Consider the following 17,387-nt stretch of genomic DNA (forward strand, 5'->3'; position numbering starts at 1 on the left):
ACTAACAGTGGAGAAGTGTTCCTCTTTCTCCACAACCTCAGCAGCATCTGCTGTCATCTGAGTTTTGGATCTTGGCCAGTCTACTGGTGTGAGGTGACATCTCAGGGTTGTTTTGATTTGCATTTCCCCGATGGATTAAGATGTTGAGCACATCCTTAGATGTTTCTCAGCCATTCCATATTCCTCAATTTAAAACATTTTGTTTAGTTCTGTACCCCATTTTTAATAGGGTTGTTTGATTCTCTGGTGTCTAGCTTTTTGAGTTCATTGTATACCTTGGATATTAGGCCTCGATCTGATGTGGAGTTTGTAAAGGTGTTTTCCCATTCCGTTGGCTGCCATTTTGTTTTCTTGACAATGTCCTTAGCCTTACAGAAACTTGGCAATCTCATTAAGTCCCATATGTTAATCTTTGACCTTAGAGCATGATCCATTGGTGTTTTGTTCAGAAAAATTTTCTCCTGTGCCTATGTGTTCTAATGTTTCCCTACTTCCTCATCTGATAGTTTCAGTGTATCTAGTTTAATGTGGAGATCTTTGATCCACTTACACTTGAGCTTTGTACAAGGAGATAAGAAAGGGTCTATTTTCATTCTTTTGCATGCTGAGTGCCAGTTGAACCACCACTATTTGTTATATAGGCTGTCCTTTTTCCATTGAATGTTTACAGCTCCTTTGTCAAAAATCAGGTGACCATATACTTGAGGGCTCATATCTGGATCTTCTATTCTGTTCCATTGATCCACGAGCCTATTTCTGTAGCAGTACCATGCAGTTTTCAGCACAATTGCCATGTAATAGAGCTTGAGGTCAGGGATAGTTATTCCCGCAGATGTTTTCTTGTTGTTGAGGATGGATTTCGCTATTCTAGGTCTTTTGTTATTCCAGATGAAATTGCACATTGATCTTTCCAACTCAATGAAGAACAGGGTTGAAATTTTGATGTGAATTACATTGAATCTGTAGATTGCTTTTGGTAGGATGGCCATTTTTAAAATGTTGATTCTTCCAATCCATGAGCATGGGAGATCTTTCCATTTTCTGAGATCCTCCTCAATTTCCTTCTTTAGAGGTTTGAAGTTCTTGTCATACAGGTTCTTCACTTGCTTAGTTACAGTCACACCAAGGTATTTCATAGTTTTTGTGAGGATTGTGAAGGGTATCTTTTCACTAATTTCTTTCTCCACATGTTTGTCCTTTGACTATGGGACTGCTACTGATTTGTTTGAGTTAATTTTGTATCCAGCCACTTTGCTGAACTTGTTCATCAGCTATAGGAGTACTCTGGTTTATTTGTGGGGTCACTTATGTACACTATCATGTCGTCTTCAAAGAGTGATGTTTTTACTTCTTCCTTTCTGATTTGTATCCCCTTGATCTCCTTTTGCTGTCTAATCATTCATGCCAGAACTTCCAGTACTATGTTGAATAGGCAGGGGGAGAGTGGGCAGCCTTGTGGAGTCCCTGATTTTAGTGGGATTGAATCAAGTTTCCCACCATTAGTCTTGATGTTGGCTGTTGGTTTGCTGTATATTGCTTTTATTATGTTTAGGTATGGACCTTGTTTTCTTGTTTTTTTTAGGACTTTTAACATGAAGGGGTATTGAATTTTGTCAAATGCTTTCTCAGCATCTAATTAGATGACCATGTGATTTTGTTCTTAGTGTTTGTTTATATAGTGGATTACATTGATGGATTTCCTTATATTAAACAATCCATGCATCCCAGGGATGAAGTCTACTTGGTCATGGCGAATGATCATTTTGATGTGTTCTTGGATTCAGTTTGCAAGGATTTTATTGAGTATTTTTGCATCAATGTTCATAACTGAGATTGGTCTGAAGTTCTCTTTCTTTGTAGGATCTTTGTGTGGTTTAGGAAAGAGGGTTATTGTAGCCTCAAAAATGAGTAAGGTAGTATTCCATCTGATTGTATCTTGTGGAATAGGTTGGAGAGTATTGGTGTTAAGTCCACAATAAATTTCTGTTAGATTTCTACACTGAAACTGTCTGGACCTGGGCTTTTTTTGGTTGGGAGGCTTTTGATGACTTTTTCTATTTCTGTAGGTGTTATGTGATTATTTACATGGTTTATCTGGTCCTGGTTTAACTTTAGGATCTTGTTTCTGTCTAAAAATTCATTCATTTCCTCCATATTTTCCACCTTTGTGGAGAATAGGCTTTAGTAGTAGTCTCTGATGATTTCTTGAATTTGCTCAGTTTCAGTTGTTATGTCTCCACTTTTCTTTCTGGTTTTGTTAATTTGGATACTCTCTCATTGCCCTATAGTTAGTCTGGCTAGGGGTTTATCAATCTTGTTGATTTTCTCAAAGAACCAGCTCTTGGTTTTGTTGATTCTTTCAATGGTTATTTTTATTTCTTTTGGTCTATTTCTGCTTTCTGTTTGATTATTTCTTGCCGTGTAATCCTCTTGGGTGTTTCTGCTTCCTTTTAGTCTTGAACTTTTACCTGTGATGTCATGTGGCTAATGTATGCTCTTTTCAGTTTCTTTTTGTTAGTTCTCAGAGCTATGAGTTTTCCTCTCAGTACTGCTTTCATTGAATCCCATAGGTTAGGGTATGTTGTGTTTTCTTTTTCATTGAATTCTAGAAAATCCATAATTTCTTTGTTTATTTCTTTTTTGACCCTGCTATCTTTTAACAGAGCATTTTTTAGTTTCCATGTGTATGTGGGCTTTTTGTTGTCTTTGTTGTTGTTAAAGACCAGCCTTTGACCATGGTGATCTGAGAGGATGCATTGGAGTATTTTTATCTTTTTATATGGATTTAGGCTTGTTCTGTGTCTAATTATGTGGTCAATTTTCGAGAAGGTTACATGGGGTGCTGAGAAGAAATTGTCTTCTTTTACTTTAGTATATGTTCTGTAGATATCTATTAATTCCAGTTGGTTCACAATCTCTGCTTGTTTTACAGTGTCCTTGTTCAGTTTCTGTTTCCATGATCTCTCCAGTAGTGAGAGTGGTGTAATAAAGTCTCCCACTATTATTTTGTGGGTTGAAATGTATTTTGTGAGCTTTAGATTATTTATTTTATGAATGAGGGTGCTTTTGTATATGGAGCATATATGTGAAGTATTGAGAGTTCCTCCTAACAGATTTCCCTTGTAATGAGTAAAAAGTGTCCTTCCTTATCTTTTTTGATAACTTTTGGTTGGAAGTTTACTTTATTCAATATTAGAATAGCCACTCTAGCTTTTTTCTTAGGGCTGTCTTCTTGGAAGTTTTTGTCCCAACCTTTTACTCTGAGATAGTGCCTGTCTTTGTCTCTGAGATTAGTATCCTGTGTGCAGCAAAATTCTGGATTTTGTTTATGTATCCAGTCTGATAGCCTATGTCTTTTTATCGTGGAGTTGAGTCCATTTATGCTAATAGATATCAAGAAATAGTGGTTGCTGTTTCCTGCTATTATTGCTTTTGTAGGTTCAGTTGTAACTGTGTCTCTTTCTTCATTTGGTTTTCTTGCTTAGAAGTTTACTTGTTTTTACTAGGATGTAGTTCCACTCTTTGTATTGCTTTTCCACCTATAATTTACTTTAGTGCTGGGTTTGTGGTCAGATATTCTGTAAATTTAGATTTGTCTTGAAATATCTTCATCTCTACATCTATGGTGATTGATAGCTTTGCTGGATATAGCAGCTTGGGCTGACACTTGTGCTTTCTTAGTATATTCATGATGTCTGTCAGGGTCTTCTAGCTTTCATAGTCTTGTTTAGAAATTGGGCGTGATTCTGATTGATCTGCCTGTATATGTTACCTGACCTTTTTCCCTTACTGCTTTTTGTATTCTTTCTTTGCTCTGGGCACTTGGTGTTTTGACTATAATATATCAGGAGGAATTTCTTTTCTGGTTCAACCTATTTGAAGTTCTGAAGGCTTCTTTTATGCTCATGGTTATCTCATTCTTAAGGGAAGGGAGGTTTTCTTCTACAATTTTGTTGAAGATATTTACTGTGCCTCTTTTTCGATATTCTTCTCCCTCTTCTATTCCTTTCCATCTCTTGTAGTCTATTGGAAATGCTTGCATCTGTGACTCCTGATTTATATTTTAGATGTTCTACCTCTAGGGTTATCTGTTTTATTGTTTTCTTTATTGTGTCAATTTGTGTTTTAAATTCCTTCTTCCATTCCTTCATCTCTTTGGTTCTATTTTCCAATAGTTCTTTGAGTTTTTTGAGTGTTTTTTATTTCCTCTTTAAAAGCTCCTGATTCTTTTTGCTTTACCTCCCGTTTCTGTTTAAGGATCTATATCATCATCTTGAGGTATGATTTTAGGTCTGCGTCTTCTTTTTCTGCAGTGTTTGGCATTCTGCTATTTGCTGTGATGGGAGAACTGGGTACTAGTGTTCCCAGGTTGTCTTGGTTTCCCTGGATATTCTCTTTCGCTTTACTCTTGCCATCTTGTTGTCAGTGATATTTCTTGCCTTTCCTTTGTTCCTGGCTTGTGTCCCTGAATCTCTGCTGGTCCAGGTGGTGGATGGTCCAAGCCCTGTTCATCTCCCCAAAGCCACAGTGTGGAAGCAGAGGTCCCAATGCTGGTTTTGTGGTCCTTGTATCAGGCAGGGCAAGGGTGTGCTTTCTTTATGCACTTGGCAGAGATCTCTGCCCCATGGCTCAGATCCCCTTCTCACCATGCAGTTAACTCTGGGAACTTCTGGTCCAGGTGGCAAATGGGCTGATCCCTGTTCTTTTCCCCAAGGCTGCCGGGTGGCAACAGAGGTTCCACTCCTGGGTTCCTGGTCTCTCGATCAGGCAGGGCAGGGGTGTGCTTTCTGTGCTCACTCGGCAGAGATCTCTCTGCCCCCTGGCTACTCGGATCCCCTTCTCACCAGGCCTTTATCTCTGGGAACTGCTGGTCCAGGTGGCATATGTGCAGAGCACTGTTCTGCGTCCCAAAGCTGCTGGGTGGAAACTGAGGTCCCAATACTGGGTTCCTGGTCCCTGGATTTGGCAGGTCAGGGGCTTGCTTTCTGTGTACACTGAGCAATGATCTCTCTGCCCCCTGGTCACTCTGATCCCCTTCTCACCAGGCCTTTATCTCTTGGAACTGCTGGTCCAGATGACAGATGGGCCGAGCCCTCGTGTCCATTGTTTGAAACACTAACATACTTAAAAAATATTGTGCCAAGGCAGTTTTAAACATTAAAATAGTTGAAGAAAATGAAAATATGCTAGCTAAAATATAAATAGAAAACAAAAAAAGTATATTTAATTTTGAAACAAGTTGGAATATTTGGGTTAGACGCATCTGGGTATAAAAGTTTTTGAAAATAAGGCTTTATTTCACATAACTTACAAGAAAAAGTTGGAAGGAAATTTGCATTAATAGTAGCTTAGGAGATAAACACAATTGGATGTGAACTGATGGACCATTAAAATAATGTATGTAAAAAGACAATTCCTCGAAGTTTCCTTACCTAAATGATTGCATTTGAGTACATGTGAGTATATGTTGAAATATACCCAGAGCACACAAGTAGAGGTTAGAGGAAAATCTGCAAGATTTATTTTCCTCATCAAAAATATCAGTAAGTGCCTTATTTGCTAGCACATCTCACTGACCCCAGGTTTTAAACTAGTAAAAGAGGAAAATTTCAGTAATTAATAAATTTGGTGCCCATTAAGAAACAAAAGTATATTACATTACTGACATTTCTGTAGAAAGATACCATATCAAGCAAAGCAGAAAAGTTGCAACAAATAGAAAGCAGGGAAGAAAACTCTGATAAAACAAGAAAACCCAGGAGCATGGGGTAATATATATGTGTTATATAATAATATAACACATATATATATATATCAATTTAATGCAAAATTTTCTCAATTAAAAATAAGAAACATATTTTCAATAATGTGTACAAAATCATTAACAGAGTAATGTGAATAAACACTAAACACAAGGAGTTATTATTTAATAGCATCCTCATAACAATTTTATTCAAGTGAAAAATGATCTAAGGACATTTTGAGGTGTTTGAGTGAGATCATGTCATAAAAGTACACATGGACAAACAACTATAACAAAACTTATGTAGTTTCTGAGGAACATAAAATAGAACATCTGTGTGATCTTCATATAGGCAGAGAATTTTACAATGTGACACACTCAAACTAAAATATGAATAGAATAATTAAAATTTTTACATTTTTAATTGAAAAATTCCACAAGTCAAAAAAATTGAGTCAAGCAGCAATTACATGAATGTGTACCTAAAAGAAAAGAATACACCTTCTTTTCAGCATCTCATGGCACCTTCTCGATAATTGACCACATAATTGGACACAGAACGAGCCTCAATCTACATACAAAGATTGAAATACTCCCATGCATCCTATCAGATCACCAGGCTGATCTTTAATGAAAACAAAGAGAACAAAAAGCCCATATACACGTGGAAAGTAAACAATGTTCTATTAAACGATAGCTTGGTCAAAGAAGAAATAAAGAAAGAAATTAAAGACTTTCTAGAATTCAATGAAAAAGAAAACAGGACATACACAAACTTATAAGATTCAATGAAAGCAGTAATGAGAGGAAAACTCATAGCTCTGATTGCTTCCAAAAAGAAACTGGAGAGTGCATAAACTAGTAACCTGACAGCACAGTTGAAAGCTCTAGAACAAAAAGGAAGCAGATACACCCAGAGGAGTATACAGCAAGAAATAATTAAACTTAGGGTAGAAATAGACCAAATAGAAACAAAGAGAACCATTCAAACAATCAACAAACCAAGAGCTGGTTCTTTAAGAAAATTAACAAGATTCATAAACCCTTAGCCAGACTAACTATAGGGCAAAGAGAGAGTATCCAAATTAACAAAATCATAACGGAAAGTGGAGGAATAACGAGTGAAACTGAGAAAATTCAAGAAATCATCAAATCCTACTATAAAAGCTTATACTCAACAAGGCTGGAAAATCTGGAGGAAATGGATGAATTCCTAGACAGTTACCAGATACTAAAATTAAAGCAGGACCAGTAAACCATCTAAATGATCCCATAACACCTAACGAAATAGAAACAGTCATCAGAAGCCTGCTAACCAAAAAAAAGGACCCAGCTCCAGATGTGTTCAGTGCAGAATTTTATCAGAAATTTAGAGTCAACATAATACCAATACTCTTCTAATTATTCCACAAAATAGAATCACATGGAACACTACCTAACTCATTTTTTGAGGCTACAAAAACCTTTGTTCCTAAACCACACAAAGACCCTACATGGAAAAAGAACTACAGATCAATCTCACTTAAAATATTGATGGAAAAATACGCAACAAAATCCTTGCAAGCCGAATCCAAGAACACATCAAAACGATCATTCACCATGATCAAGTAGGCTTCATCCCTGGGATGCAGGGATGGTTTAATAAACAGAAAACCATCAATGTAATCCACTATATAAACAAACTCATAGAAAAAACCACATGGTCATCTCACTAGATGCTGAGAAATCATTTGACAAAATTCAACACTCCTTCATGTTAAAAGTCTTGGAAAGAACAGGAATCCAAGGTCCATACCCAAACATAACAAAAGAAATTTACAGCAAACCAACAGCTAGCATCAAACTAAATGGTGGGAAACTTGAAGCAATCCCACTAAAATCAGGGACTCGACAAGGCTACCCACTCTCCCCCTACCTATTCAACATAGTATTGGAAGTCCTGGCTGGAGCAATTAGACATCATAAGAACATCAAATCGATACAAATTGGAAAGGAAAATGTAAAGCCTTCACTATTTGTAGATGACATGATAGTGTACTTAAGCAACCCCACATATTCCACCAGAGAACTCGTACAGCTGAAAAACAAGTTCAGCAAAGTGGCGGGATGTAAAATTAACTCAAACAAATCAGTAGCCTTCCTATGTTCAAAGATCAATCATGTGAAGAAAGAAATTAGGAAAAAGATACCCTTCACAATAGTCACAAAAATATGAATACTTTGGGGTGACTTTAACTAAGCAAGTGAAAAACTTGTATGACAAGAACTTCAAACCTCTAAAGAAAGAAACCGAGGAAGATCTCAGAAAAGGGAAAGATCTCCTATGTTCATGGACTGGAAGGATCAACATTTTAAAATATGGCCATCCTACCAAAAGCAATCTACAGATTCAATGCAATCCACACCAAAATTCCAACGCAATTCTTCATTGAGTTGGAAAGAGCAACGTGCAATTTCATCTGAAATAACAAAAGACCTAGAATAGCGAAATCCACCCTCAACAACAAGAAAACATCTGCAGGTATCACTATTCCTGACCTCAAGCTACATTACAAGCCAATTTTGCTAAAAACTGTGTGGTACTTGTAAACAAATAGGCTCGTGGATAAATGGAATAAAATAGAAGATCCAGAAATGAGCCCTCATGTATATGGTCACCTGATTTTGACAAAGTAGCTGTAAACATTCATTGGAAAAAGGACAGCCTATTCAACAAATGGTGTTGTTCCGATGACATACAGCATGCAGAGGAATGAAAATAGACCCTTTCTTATCTCCTAGTACAAAGCTTAAGTTTAAGTGGATTAAAGATCTCCACATTAAACCAGGTACACTGAAGCTATTACAGGAGAAAGTAGGGAAAACCTTAGAACTCATAGGCACAGGAGAAAATTTTCTGAACAAAATATCAATGGCTTGTGCTCTAAGGTCAACAGCAGCCAACAGAGTGGGAAAAGATCTTTACCAACCCCACATCTGATAGAGGCCTAATATCCAAGGTATAGAAAGAACTCAAAAATCTAGACATCAGAAAATCAAACAACCTTATTAAAAAATGGGGTACAAATTTAAAACAAAAGTTTTCAATCGAGTAATATTGAATGACTGAGAAACATCTAAGGAAGTGCTCAACCTCCTTAGCCATCAGGGAAATGCAAATCAAAACAACCCTGAAATTCCACCTCACACCAGTCAGATTGGCCAAGATCCAAAACTCATATGACAACAGATGCTGTTGGTGATGTGGAGAAAGAAGAACACTTCCCCACTGCTGGTGGGGTTATAAACTGATACAACTACTCTGGAAATCAGTCTTGCAATTCTCTGAAAATTGGACATAGTACTACCTGAAAATCCAGCTATTCCACTTCTGTGCATATACCCCAGATACACTCCAATATATAACAAATAAGCATGTACCACAATGTTCGTATATACTCTATTTATATTAGCCAGAAGCTGGAAAGGACCCAGATGCCCTTCAGTAGATGAATGGATACAAAAATTGTGATATATTTTCACAATGGAGTACTACTCAGCTATCAGAAACACTGCCTTAAAAAATTTTTAAGAAAATGGATGCATCTAGAGAGTATCATCCTGAGTGTGATAACCCATTCAAAAAAGAACAGACATAATATACACTCACTGATAATGGAATACTAACTTCAAAAAGCTCTGAACACCCCTGAATCAAGTCACAGACTGTGTGAAGTTCAAGGGAAAAAAAAGTAAAGAAAAAAATTATGCTCAATCCTTACACAACAATAAAACTTTGACTAATTCTGGGTTACATCCTGTTTTACATGTACTTTATGCTCATTTATAATAGTAAGACCTTAATGCACACTATCAAACCATTGAAAAAAATACCAAGCACTGACAAAAATGTATTTTTATACTTTAACGCAAAAATGCTTAAAATTTGTTCATTTATCTTTGTTTTTTTAAAATAAAGTTGTTCAAAAAAATAAAAAGAAGAGTTAAAGCACTGCGTATTATATATGCATACATATTCTACTTTCAGGATACGATCAAAAATACCATTAGGATTTTATATGTATTCTTTATCAAGTATTAATTTCATGAACATAAGAATATTATGTAATCGTTAAGTAAGACATGAAGGTGAAGGGGACATGTTGAATTAAACTCATATAGCATAATTTCTCTATGATTATAAGTAACTTTAGTGGATAGTGATTAAATATTTGGTATTAAAATATCAGACTCTTTTAAAATTTCGTTTTTCATTGACTCCAAAGCCCATTCATAAAGCAAACGAGCAAGGAAATATTCATAGTAACACTGACAATAGTAAAGTGGGAATATATATTAGCTATAAGAAAATTACTTAGATAATTATGTCAACATAATTATTTATGACTTAAGATGTAAGCCAGTTGTAACATGTATAGTGTTTATATAATAAAATAGTTATTAGTCTTAAAAATTGTATGAATAGCTAAAAAATTTAGAGGTTTGTACGTCATAAATGGTGGCTAATATATACTAAGGAGACAAGTACTTTAGCTCTTATCATATTATTAAAAATTGCACCCACTGCAAAGATTTAAATTAAAATATAACAATAAAAATGGTGAATTGAAATTAATAAAAAATAATTCTTCTAAATGTAAATTTATTACACAGAACATTTGATATTTGATGACTAGAAAATAAGTATTGTGAAAAATATATTAAAAAGTAAAAGATAATTTTATTTAAAAGGTAACATGCAATAGTAACAATAAGTATATCTTTAATTATTAGGCTTTAAAACAACACTTGTATATTTAAATTAGGTATCAAATTGGTACATATGCCCAAGGAGCATTTTACAAGTATGCACCAGTGTGCTACTCATTCACTAAAATGATGTGTAGGTAAACTTCCTGCAAATCCTAAAGGTTAAATAGCCTTTAAACCAAAATAACAAAAGTACAGAAGATGCAAAAATTCAGTAAACATATTATCAGCAATTATTAGGAGATGGTTAAAATGCATTATTTAGAAATATATTTGATGTAAAGTTTTATAAAGTCAGAAGAAAATCAAGATGTGACATAGACTACATTTTTCAACACTAGTTGTTTTTCAATGCATACATACAGCCTCAGAGTAGTGTTGAGTACAACCAAATGCTTGCAAGTAAGAATGTTCAGACATTGCTTTCTTTTCTTTTTGCATTTTAAATTTATTCCACATATCATTTACATAATAGGAAGAAGATTACCCTTGAAAATGTAGGTGTATGCTTTAAAGTATTTGGCCCTTATTTTTTGCTCAGTAATTGTTGTTTCAATATAGGTACCTACATGCTGAGAAGAAAAAAAATGAAGTTGAAATCAGAGATTTAAATTGCTCTGTCTTACTTGATAATCCTAATCATAGCTACTCTTCTAAATTGAAGGAAAATATCTTTTCACACAGTTTTTTAATAAATATACAATTCTTTTTAGAATCCTAATATGATTGAAGCTTTTTCAGTACTTCTCAGATCATTGGAACATCATCTGAAAATCACCAAAGCCATCCATTTCATCATAGGAGATGTAAGACAGTAGTCAGTGAACCAGGCTGCCAAAGAAAGTCAAAGATTTTCTTCTCTGGCCTAAAAATACTCTGTTCTTAGCAATGCTATACCCCACATATTCTTCATATCAGTCAGTTCTGATTACTTTGTTATGTGGTTAGATACATACTCACATTTGGCACTTGGACTAAAACAGGTAAATTTTCCCAATGAAAACTCCAAATTGTCTTGACAGGTATTTGTACTATGACCCAAGATATTGAGGCAATACCTGTCCTGGGTCTTAAAGTACAGGAAAGAGCTAGTGAATGAAAAATTGAATAGTATAGTTTAGTTCTGACCACAAATTGACATTTAATACTTCTGTTCATATTTTATCACATTAATGTACTTACTGTGTGTGTGTGTGTGTGTGTGTGTGTGTGTGTGTGTGTGTGTGTGTTCAATAGTAGAAACAGTCCTACATAAGCAATGTCTTCCTTCTCCAGGAAAGTACATGCAACTCCCATATCTAGGATAAGTTTTATAATAGTAGAACATTGTGTACCTTGAGAAAAGACGTTCTTACTTTAGATAAATACTGAATGAATGTACTCTACATTTAAAGAATCAAAAACTTTCAAGTATTATTTATTCAAGATTGAGAGTATGTACTTAAAACTTGGTACATTTCTGAAAGTAGGCACACTGTCGCAATAGACAGGAAATTCTGATCATCGATAGGACAGAGTCAACAAACAAAATAAGCTCTGGATTGTGTTCCCAAATAATGGGATAGAGATGCCCGGGCTGCTACAGTCTCTCCTGGCCCTCGCATCCCGGGCGATCGCCCCTGTTTGGACCCAGGCGGCTGCGGCCAACATAATACATTTCATCTTGCTCTTCAGGCGACAAGGGAAGCTGCGGTTGCAGAAATGGTACACCACGCTCCTTGACAAAGAGAGAAAGAAGATCACCCGGGAGATCATCCAGACCATCCTGTCTCGTGGGCACAGGACCAGCAGCTTCATTGACTGGAAGGAGCTGAAGCTCGTATATAAAGGGTATGCTAGTTTGTATTTTTTGCTGTGCAATAGAAAATCAAGACAATGAGCTCTTGACACTAGAGATTGTTCATCGTTATGTGGAGTTGCTGGATAAATACTTTGGAAATGTCTGTGAGCTGGATATTATCTTCAATTTTGAAAAGGCATATTTTATCCTTGATGAGTTTATAACAGGTGGAGAAATTCAGGAAACATCCAAGGAAACGTCAGTCAAGACCATTGAAGACTCTGATATGCTACAAGAGACAATGGAAGAATACATGAACAAGCCCACGATTTAAGTGTACAGTCTGCTTGAAGATTCTGAGGGCTCCATGCTGTGAACCTACAAACAAGCAAGTTCTTGCATCTAGTCTCCACACGGCCCCTGGACCCACACCAAAAATGACTTAAAGAGATTCTGTCCTAGCTGGCAATACTTAAAGTTGTTAGCATACTGTCCCTATGGTGGCTACCTGTCTGTATTGTACTATGTATTAATACTCAATGTGGCTCTTGTTGTTTCAACGGAATAGCTGCTTGCTATCTTTTAATTCCTTGTGGTATTTTTAAGGTAAATTCAAATATTAGTTGCAATATGATAATTTTTGTTGCCAGTTGATCTTCTACCTTTGGAATAACACACAATTTTGAATGTAAAGTATATTTTATGTAATAAATGCCTTTCCTAAATGTTTAAAGCTGTACATAAATTAAGTTTATGTTAGTAGCTCAGATTTCATACATGATGCTAGATATTTTTAATATGTTCATTGCTACTGTAATTTCAGGTCAGATACAATGTATATGACTTTAATGTCTTGAATTCAACTTTTTTTTTAAAGAATTGGATAAAAGTTTATAAAAGATTTTGATGTCTTAGAAGGTGCTAGATCAAGGTTTTTACTTTGTTTTCAATTGAATATAAGGGACATTTCAGTAAGGTTGTGGTTTCTACAAACTATTTATTAAGGTTTTTAGAGATCTGGAGATGAAATGTTACAGCATCTCCTGTTATTACCATAATACTAAGCAAGAGCTACAGCAATATTTACATAGCAATAATTGTGATCTCTACTAATATTTTATATCTCATGCTCCAATTTCTCCTTGTGATATTTTTTTTAGATATTTTATTTTCAGGTATCTTATTCTTTGTGAGACTTAAAGAAATATCTTTAATGTGAGGTGAATGTTTAAGGCTTCTTTAGGTCATATGTATTTTCACTGTACCCTTGATGGTAGGTGACTATTTCATTCTTTTTTTTTTTTTTTTTTTTTTCTCCTCTTACCCAGAAAAAAAAAAAAAATTTCTGCTGACCATAATTACTGCGACCATGTCACTTTCTTTTCTCCAAAAAAAAATTCTGCAGATACAGGTACTGAGCATCCTGACATGAAGTAGGAAGCTGCTTGGAGCATTTGTTCATGATGTCTCTGTCTGTGGTTTTGTATATGAGTTCTCAGTGTTAGAGTTGAGGTTTGGTGTCCTTCGCATCTGAGTGCTGAGAACTCTTGTGGATTTCCTAAGACAATACTGTACATGATTTTGTATTCTGAGAGAGCTCTCATACAGCAGACCCTTGGGGAATGAGGCTGTTGCCTTTGGTTCATCTCGTCAGGCATATTTATGGGAAGATGGCAAAACCAGAGCAGAAGAACAGACAGACAAACTGACCCATTCCTTAGCATGACCATTTATTTAAAAGCAATGATTCAGATTGCAAATAAGCTAATTACTAAGCTTTTAATAGCTGGTTTATCTTCAAATTAATATAATTTTGGTGACGTTTGTTCTTTCTGAACATCTTTGTTTGAGCAGTCCAGTTTTTTGCATTAACTTTTTTTTAAGAAGTAGGGTAAAAGTCATTGTTTTTCAAACATTTTTTAGAACTGAACTTTCTGTAACTTCAGAGGTTTTCCAGTTCTTTCCCATTTGTATTGGAGGAAAGTATCTTTTGAGCTTCATTAAATGGTCTTTTCTAGCTTGCACAAGGATTTTTCCTGCCAGTGAATTCATAGAAACTGATCATATTTATATGATACACTGAAGTAAATGCAGAGGATTTAGGGAACAGCTCTCCTGAGCTTTAGTGAAAAATCATATATTTTCTTTATTATTATAAGATTCTAAGAAAAAGTACCAAACGAAAGGTAAAAAAATAATACTGAATTTGTATAAAACATCCAAATAAAAGGCTAAAAATATGTTAAAAAATAAATAATGGGATAAAGAACAGCTTGGTATTTTTTTAAGACTAATTAGTAGTAAGTTCAGGTAATGTGGTCATATGATATATTTTGAAATTTTGGAAATTATTCCAAGCAAATGTAGAAAAAAATCAACATAACCTAATCAGCACAATTAATTGTTTTAATTCTTAGGGGTTTTTTTTTGATAGAAGATTGGTACATAGACAGACAGATTAGATAAATTAATAGGTGGATAAATGAAAAATAGATGATAAGTAGATATTAGACGATGATTAAGAAGGTAGAAAGTAAAGAAGAAAGGCAGGGATATATATATATATATACATATATACTTTATTCTTACTACTTCTTTTATGTGTATATATATATATATATATATATACACACATATATATATATATATATATATATATATATATATATATACAGAGAGAGAAAGAGAGAGAGAGAGAGAGAGAGAGAGAGAGAGAGAGAGAGAGAGAGAGAAAGGGGGAATAGACAGAAAGAGGGAGAGACAGACAGAGACAGACAGAGAAAATAGCATGTGCTATGAGTAGGTAGGAAAGGCTCTGAGAGGTTTTGACTTGGTGAAGGAGAGCAAATTTAATTAAAACATATTTTGTAAAATTTTTAATTAGAAACAACATAATCGTGTTCAAATGAATAGACAGTTTCTAAAGCAGACAGTTAATCTTTGGATCATATATGGCTAGTCCTTGCAGTAGACGGTCAGTGAAGGTCTTGAGATTTACTTGAGACATTTGATGAGAAAGAGAGTGAGATGTGATCTGAATGTAAGATGGTCAGACATACAAGCATGTCAGGGAAGATAGATAAGAAAAAGTTACATTAAGTGCAGGTGACTTGAAGTGACCCAGGGAAGACAGAAAAGACGAATATTGTGAGGGAGCAGTATGCAGTACTTTATAAATGTGAGATAAAAGACAACAAATTATATTCAGTCTCAAGGTACTACATAAAGTATTTGGATTTTTGTGTGACATGGTTTTGGAATCTCAGTAAATGAGAGTAGCACTAACATATTATTGTGCAAATGATCATGGTAAAGTATGTTTATAAACTGGGATGCCTGTATTCACTCATGGAAGCAATGTTTAATTAAGTTAACCATGTTTCTGAAGAACCTATGTGTATTCAACAAGCTTTGAAGGTAAAGTTGATTGAACTGTGATTTTTTTGAAGATGTGAATAAGTGGGTAGTTATTAGAAACTTACACATTTGTGTAGAAACACCAGGGAAAAAGGATGTTTTCAACTCAATCTATTTTTACATATAAATCTTAAAGCTTCTGTTATTAACCAGAAAGATAAAAAATATCAATATAACTAAAACCTAAAAATCATATATCCTATGATTATTTCCATCATCTGATTGTTTTTAAGAATATTTTTATTCAAACATTTTAGATAGTATATGTGATTATGTTTCTTCTCCTGCAATTCCTTCTCTAAGCACTGATGACAATTCTCATTTCTGAATTTGATTATTTCATATAGGTCAGATATTTTAAATTCATATCTATATAATTGATTATGATAAATGTGGTGAAAATAAAATAAATTGAGCATTTTAACATGATTACACTTCCACAAATGAAGAAAATGCTTGGCTGTGGTTGACAGACCTATGCAGTCACTAAGAAACCTCACATATCAGAGCAAATGCTACTAGAGAATGAAGCACTCAGGTGGCACATACTCAAGGCTAGCCAGTTTCATCATACTAGCATAGTTAGTGGATCCTCTTCCTTTTTCATTATGACATTTGCATATGGACAATAAATAATAAAACAATTTTCCAGTTAAGTGAACATTACATCTGTTTAGTAATTTCTTTTTTTAAACCAATTTCATGTTACCATTATTAATACTTGTATAGCTAGCAAAGAGATATTTTGATTACTCTATTAAAATTATCAAATGATACTAAAAAAATGAAAGCAATCTTGAACACTGGGAGTACCAGCAATCAGTTCATGGTTGTGAGTAGACAGTCTTTAAGGACAATTGCCTATTTTCTACTCTAGTTTAAAGGAAGTCAAATGGAAATGTTGAGAGGTGTGAAACATAGACTGGCACAAATGAAGTTAAACAAATTAAGAGAAGAAACTTGAAGTCACCTTTTGTCCTGACATGAAATCTATGACCAACTATGAAAACTATTTAAGCAAAACTTAAACATTTTACACGTTGTCCTAATGTCTCTTTCTTGGGGAAGCTTTCTATATTAGTGTACATTTTTTTGTTCTGCCTCATGTTGCATCTTCAAATAATGATTGCCAGTTTTTTTATTTTTAAAATAGTAAAAAAAAAATTCTTCAAATATGTATATCAAAGATCATATTAAACTATTAGCTTAAGGAAATATGTCTGAAAATTCAATTAGAAGCAAAATAAAAATTATTGTATGGAAGAAAGTTGAGCTAACTGAAATAAGTACTTTTATATGTTCAAGCATGTATTGTCATGGCAACCATATAAGAGAAAACTGAGTGTAAAAGAAGTACTCTGTATTGCGTTTAAACATTTCAAGGCCTGAATCATCAAAGTCATTGCTCTTACCCTGTATTCAGGGTTCTTAATTCAATTGGAAGTTGTTGAAATTTTTTTTTTTTTTTTTGTATCATGGATGTATTTTTTTCAGAACTTTCCTTTCATTTCTGTCGCACCCATTTGACCAGAACTAGTTTTGAGAAAGCTTTCCACTCTAATATTACTTCTAGTTTTTACTATAAAAAACTGCATTATTTCATGATCTCAGTACAAATGGCTTTATAATGACAGTTTATTTTACTACTTTGATTTCTAAAAGGCATTAGTATTTTTCTCGTTCCCTTAGTCCCCCTTA

At 34.5% G+C, this 17,387-nt stretch overlaps 1 pseudogene across 1 annotated transcript; it reads left to right on the forward strand.

Annotated features, from left to right (window-relative positions):
- Nucleotides 1-12,059: 12,059 nt before the first annotated feature.
- LOC308417031 (AP-1 complex subunit sigma-3-like) lies at nt 12,060-12,606 on the forward strand (annotated as a pseudogene). Its single transcript has one exon. The product of its transcript is annotated as an AP-1 complex subunit sigma-3-like (transcript).
- Nucleotides 12,607-17,387: the final 4,781 nt, after the last annotated feature.

Source organism: Micromys minutus (genome assembly GCF_963924665.1).
Source record: "Micromys minutus genome assembly, chromosome: 1".
Classification (NCBI taxonomy): Eukaryota; Metazoa; Chordata; class Mammalia; order Rodentia; family Muridae; genus Micromys; species Micromys minutus.